Source organism: Chlorocebus sabaeus, chromosome 24, assembly GCF_047675955.1.
Source record: "Chlorocebus sabaeus isolate Y175 chromosome 24, mChlSab1.0.hap1, whole genome shotgun sequence".
Lineage (NCBI taxonomy): Eukaryota > Metazoa > Chordata > Mammalia > Primates > Cercopithecidae > Chlorocebus > Chlorocebus sabaeus.
This window is the reverse complement of record NC_132927.1, coordinates 3,865,245-3,871,684: the sequence shown is the minus strand read 5'-3', so window position 1 is coordinate 3,871,684 and position 6,440 is coordinate 3,865,245.

Here is a 6,440-nt window from a genome sequence, read left to right as displayed (position 1 = left end):
TGCCTCTGCTGCTTCTCCTGCGTCTGCTTCTGCTTCTGCTTCTGCCTCTGCTTCTTCTCCTGCGTCTGCTTCTGCTTCTGCTTCTGCTTCTGCTTCTGCCACTGCTTCTTCTCCTGCGTCTGCTTCTGCTTCTGCCTCTGCTTCTTCTCCTGTGTCTGCTTCTGCTTCATTTTTCCAACTGTGACCTAGGGTTTAGTATAGTAGATTGAAATGTGCTGGTTGTAGGTGGGACTCCACATTGTGTCACCATTGAGTTGCTTCTGTCCTCTTACATGTCTCAGTTATTCTCTATAGAGGTATTGCACTTTCAAAAAACCTCAAAATATTGAGCACCCAGCTCCTATATGCATTACTTGACTGATCCCTTTTAAACTAATGTTGTTTAGGGCTCCCTGTAGGACTGCTGTATATCATGGGGTGTCAAACCCCCAGACATTTCCAGTTGGCCCTTGATCACCCAGGGACACCTTTTGGCTGAGAAGTGCAAAATGCCTTGCCTCTTTGGAGCTGAGGAAACTCAGTCTCTCATTTAACTATAAAAATGATAGTTCAGTTTCTCACGCAAATGCAAATACAAGCCAAACAAGCTTAATTTGGAGAGAAAAAGTGATGGAGAAAATCCTCCAGAATGCACTTCCAAATTGGAATTAAGATCCTAAATGACGACTTCTTAGTGGGGAGGGGGGAACCCACAGCTAAGACCACTTTAGCTAGACTGTCCTCAGCCACCCCTAACTCTCTTTTGCCAAAGTCAAATCTTCTTACATTACAAGGTGATCTCTGGTACCCAAAAGCCAAAGAGGTCAGGTAATGTGATACAAGAAAGCAGGGCTGTAGACCCAAGAGGAATCTGTCCATGACTCTTGAAACTCAACAAACTAAAAAGAACACCCCCTAAAGGAGTGAGCAGTGCCTTTGTTCTGTGTTCTTTAAGGGGTTTGAGTCATTAGAAGCCTTCTCTAGATTTTCCTTGGTACCAAAGATGGCAAAGGGGGAAGGCGGAATAAAGTGGAGGAAAAGGAAACAGAACAATGTTTTTAAGACAAGAAGCAAACACAGAAACCAAATGCGTGTCTTCGTTGTTGTCACTGCTGTTGTTGTTGCAGCTGTGAGGAATTTTAGCCAATTCAGAGGTCTTGTTCCCTACAATTCGAAATTCTTACTCGGATTAGATCAAGTCAGGTAACGTTGGTCAAATTTGATGAGAGAAAGACTGGAACAACAACAAAAAACCCAACAATATGATTAATGAGCACTCTAAATTAAGACCAGTTGGTTGTCAATTTTAACTTTTAGTCATTGAGGACAATTTCTAAGACAAAAATCCCCAATTCAGCTACTTACCTAGAAATGGGGCCCCAGCTTAAGATTGCTCTTTACCATCTTAGAAGCAAGAAGTAGAAAACCTCTCAAAATCACCTTCCCTGATGGAAATTAGCTGAAACTCTGGAAAGGAGTTATTTGCTTTCCATTGTCATTTAAGCAGAAAAACTAGCCTTTCTTGTTGGTAGCAAGTAAAACTTCAGAAAAGGAGTTGTACAGCAAAATAAACCACTGATCTCAATCAAATTTGGAAAGACCACGAATTCTCTGGAGGTAGGGGAGCTCCCAGACCTCAGCAAATTGTCCTATTGGTTTGAGCTTTAAGGATAACTCAAGCTGGTACCAAGTACCAGTAGGAGATTTGTTAAAAGTCAGGGACACCTCTACTCAGAATTCTTCTGTGGTTACCAATTTGTAAACACAAAATTACCTGAGACAGGTCTCAATCAATTTTAAAAGTTTATTTTTCCAAGGTTAAGAGTGTGCCCATCACACAGCTTCAGGAGGTCTTGATGGTATGTGTCCAAGGTGGTCAGAGAACAGCTTGCTTTTATACATTTTAGGGAGACATAATGCATCAATTAATACATGTAAGATTTACATTGGTTGTATCTGAAAGGATGGAACAAATAGAAAGGGAGGGGGCTTCCACGTCATAGGTGGATTTAAAAATTGTCTGATTGGCAATTGGTTAAAAGAGTTATTATCAATAGAAATAAATGTCTGGGTAATAATAAGAGGTAGTGGAGGCCAAGGTTTCATCATGCAGATGAGACCTCCAGGTAGCAAGCTTCAGAGAGAATAGATTGCAAATATTTCTTATCAGACTTAAAGTCTATGTTGATACTAATGCTGGTTGGCTTTTCCTGAATTCCAAAAGGGAGAAGGGGTCCATTCATATATTTGGGGAGACCTAATTTTATTTTGGTTTAAAAACTGACATTCCGTTTTGTATATTTATGATGTTTTAAGAAACTAATTTTAAAGTTTGAATGGGTTAAGACTAATAGGGAGTCAAAACACATAAGTAATCACAGAGAAACTAATATATGAATTAATAGCTATAATTTGAGATTAGAGTAATGAAGAATTAGCAAAGGTAACACAAAAAGAATAGACAAAAGAGGCAGTAGATGAAGCACGTAAATAAGACTCCTCTTGAGGCTGAGTTCCAGACCCTGTTGCAGATGGCTTGACTGTTGATCAATAAGTGGCAAGGAAATTGCTGTAATCTTGTGCCAGTGGAATTTATTTTTGTTCCAATGCTGCATATCATTTATTAGCATCTATAGTAAAAGATAAGTACTTGGGTATTATCTTGCACCTACTCCAACTAACATACAAATAATAATTTTCCTCCCCATTGTTCAAATATAGGTATAAATAAATTTTTGATTCTCATAATTTGATGTTTATATTATACATCAACATAAAAGTTAGGCCAAGCCTTGTAGTACACGATTAATATTTCTTATTTCTTTGGAAAATTTTACTTTTTTAAGAGTTAATCATTAATGTTTTCATTTGCTTTGTTTTCTGTAAGCTCAATGGATCAATTTTCTAAAAAATCTTTTAACTGTTTTCATACAACATAATTTTTTTTATATTAATTATTTTTTCCTGGAAGATATCAGTGCTGCATCATTATGACCTTGGCATCACCACCAACCCTTCAACATTTTCTTCTGCAGTTTAGAAGAGAATGTAGCACCTACAATTCTCAACATATATTTACTGTTACAGTTTTAAATTAGAGTTAGCTTGTGAGAGACACTGCTGAAGATTTAAAAGGCAGATGAAAAGGTGAAGATTTTAACTGGAGAAGGTGGTTGTAGCCAGATGCTTGGGTCTGTCTGAAAAAAACAGTAGTGTCCATAAAACCAGCATTCCTGCAGCTGTAGCTGAAACTGGAAAGAACTTCCTTGAGTTTCTAGAAAATTTCAGTTGTTTCCTGTTTAGGCAGTATTTCAAAACCACTTGCCCTGGTGCCTCAGGCTATCACTTTAAGTGGTAATTTCCCTGACTGGAATTCCTTCCTTCTCATCTTGGGAAATCCCTTTCTGTCTCTAAATATTTGAGTCCCCTTTTCCTTGCTTTACACATTTAAGTACTTTCCTGTATACTCAATCTGTTTTATTGCAGTACATTCGCCAGTATCGTTCTGGAAATTAGTGAACGGGAACTTCTTTTGGTCTTTGTTGTTGTTGTTGTTTGTTTTTGCCCTTTGCAAGCCAGGAAGCACATACAGTTTGTATTTATACTGATAAATCATTCAGTTACTAAATTCAATGTAGAAAACGTATTGCTGCACAGCATTCTAAATTTTTGTTTATGCAGTGCCTTGTATGGCTCCCTTTTACTTTGTTTCTCGTTCCGGAAGTTTTTTGGCATTTTCTCTTTGTTCCTAGAATTCTAAGATTGCACAGTGACATGTCTTGGTGCATATTCACTTTTTTGAGGTGAAATGTATATTTAGTAAAATTCTCTACTTTTAATTAAATAATTGATGAGATTAGGGAAATGTGTAAATTAATGTAACTACCCCTGCAATCAACAGCTAGAATATTTCAATCATCCTGTTACATAGTTTAGACTTCTCTAGAATTTCATATAAGCACACAGTCTTTAGTGTCTTTTTTCTTTAACTTAGCATACTACTTTTGAGATTCATCCATACTGTTGTTTTGTCAGTACTTTATTTCTTGTTGTTGATGAGTAGTATTACATTTTATGAAGATACCATAATTTGCTTATTTATTTTAGTTGATGTATCTTTGGGTGTGTTTGGAGAAAACACTTAGACTGTGTTTTTTCTCTGCTCTCACACCACCACAACAATAATCAACACAGAAGACTTCTGTGACCAGATGTGGGTGGTGGTTCTCTCTACCACTAAGCAAGCAGTCTGTGCTGCAATGGACACGAATAGGTGTCCTTCAATACAATTGTGACACTGTCTACCCAGAGATAGTGTCAGATCCTGCACATTTGTTAGAGGCGTTAGAACCAGAGCAACTCCATTTTGAATAGGAGCTGGGTGAAATGAGGCTGAGACCTACAGGGCTGCATTCACAGGCGGTTAAGGCATTCTAAGTCACAACATGAGATAGGAGGTTGGCACAAGACGCAGGTCATAAAGACCTTCCTGATAAAAACAGGTTGCAGTAAAGAAGCCAGCCAAAACCAAGATGGCAATGAGACTGACCTCTGGTCGTCCTCACTGTTACACTCCCACCAGTGCAATGGTAGTTTACAAATGCCATGGCAATGTCAGGAAGTTGATGTTTAGCTCTATCTGGTAAAGAAAATGAGAGGCATGAATAATCCACCTCTTGTTTAGCATAGTATCAAGAAATAACCATAAAAATGGGCAACCAGCAGTCCTTGGTGCATCTCTGTCTATGGAGTAGCCATTCTTTTATTCCCGTTACTTTCCTAATAAACTTGCCTTCACTTTATGGACTCACCCTGAATTGTTTCTTGTCCAAGATCCAAGAATTCTCTTGGGGTCTGGACTCCAGACACGACACACTGAGGGCTCAGTCTTACCAAATTGTTCCTCTTTTCCACCAGTTGCAAATCCAGGCCCCTGGAACTTCTCACTACTAACTTCAAGTTCAGATTCCCATGATCCTCTCTTCAGGTTTGACTAATTTGCTGGAGTGGTTCACAGAACTTGGGGTTGCACTTAACATTTACTGATTTATTACAAAAGATAACAGATGAAGCGATGCATAGGGAAAGTCATCTGAGAAGGGGAATAGAGCTTCCGTCTTCCCCTCTCCCCACCACCAGGCTCATCACTCTCCAGGAATTCCCACTGACTCAACTATTCTGAGCTTCTCAGAACCCTGCTCTCTTGGGTTTTTATGGAGACTTCATTAAGTAGACATGATTAACTAAACTACTTACCATTGGTGAACAACTTGGCTTTAGGCCCCGTCTGAGAGTTGTAACCCTCTAATCCTACCTTTGTCTTTCTCCTGAGAAGCTCCATTCTGAATCTATCAGTCAACATTTGGATATGAAAAGACAGTACTTTGGAGATTCCAAGGATTTTAGGAATTGTATGCCAGGAAACAGGAAAGAACACTAAATATATATTTCACAATATCACATGGTGGTTTGGGATATTTGTCATTTTGAATACAGTTGCCATGAACATTTACAAACATGTCTTTGTGCAGACATATATTTCCCTTTCTATTGCATAGTTACCCAGGAGTGGATGGATTACCTAGGAGTGGACTTAATAAGATGCTGCCATTCAGTTTTCTAATGTTGTGGTATAATTTTTATTCCCACCATTGTGCTGGTAACCGATGGTGGAAACCCATGCCATTTTATTTTTGGGAGTTTTGTTATAGCATGTCTTTGATAATTTCTTTCTCTTTTTGCCAAAATCATTAATTACGTTTAAGATATTCTGTGTAGAGATTTTAATTTTATAAATTTTATGATAAAGCAGAAATCCATAATATTTTTCCTGCTTTGGGGCCAAAAAGAGTGAGACTAACGTGTGTCAAATCTAAATTTTTCCTTTTTTGTAAAGACGACATTAAGTCTCCAGAGCACAAAAATTCTACAAAATGAAAGAAAACAAAACATACTATTTTGATGTTTGTAGTGACATGAATATGTTAGTATTGAGCGATACACAAACATACATTTGCAAGTAACATCTTTATTATATTTTATTGGATCTTCAACATTCTAATTGTTATTCTATAATGGTATTTGCTTTTCTTGATGTTTTTCTTTAAAGACATTTGCTTAAAATGTGACTAGAATGGCTATGCTCTGCTTCTTCAGAATGAATAAAAACAACTTAGTAGGAAAGTCATTTTCAAAGAAGAAATATCAAACTTCAAAAACAATTAAATAGATTAAAGCATTTTCTTAAAAGATGTACTTATTGAGAGCTTGGGAAGTTAAACACAGAATTTTCATTAGAATGACTGAGAAATTGTGCATGAATTTTCTTACTTGCTTTGATGAGCATTCTGCTTTTCCTATTGAATTTGAAGAAAGCAAGTAATTCCATAGTTTAAAGGGTACCTGGCAATCTTCTCAACACAGACATTCTCTCATTTTAAGTATAAAGTATTTATGAGTGT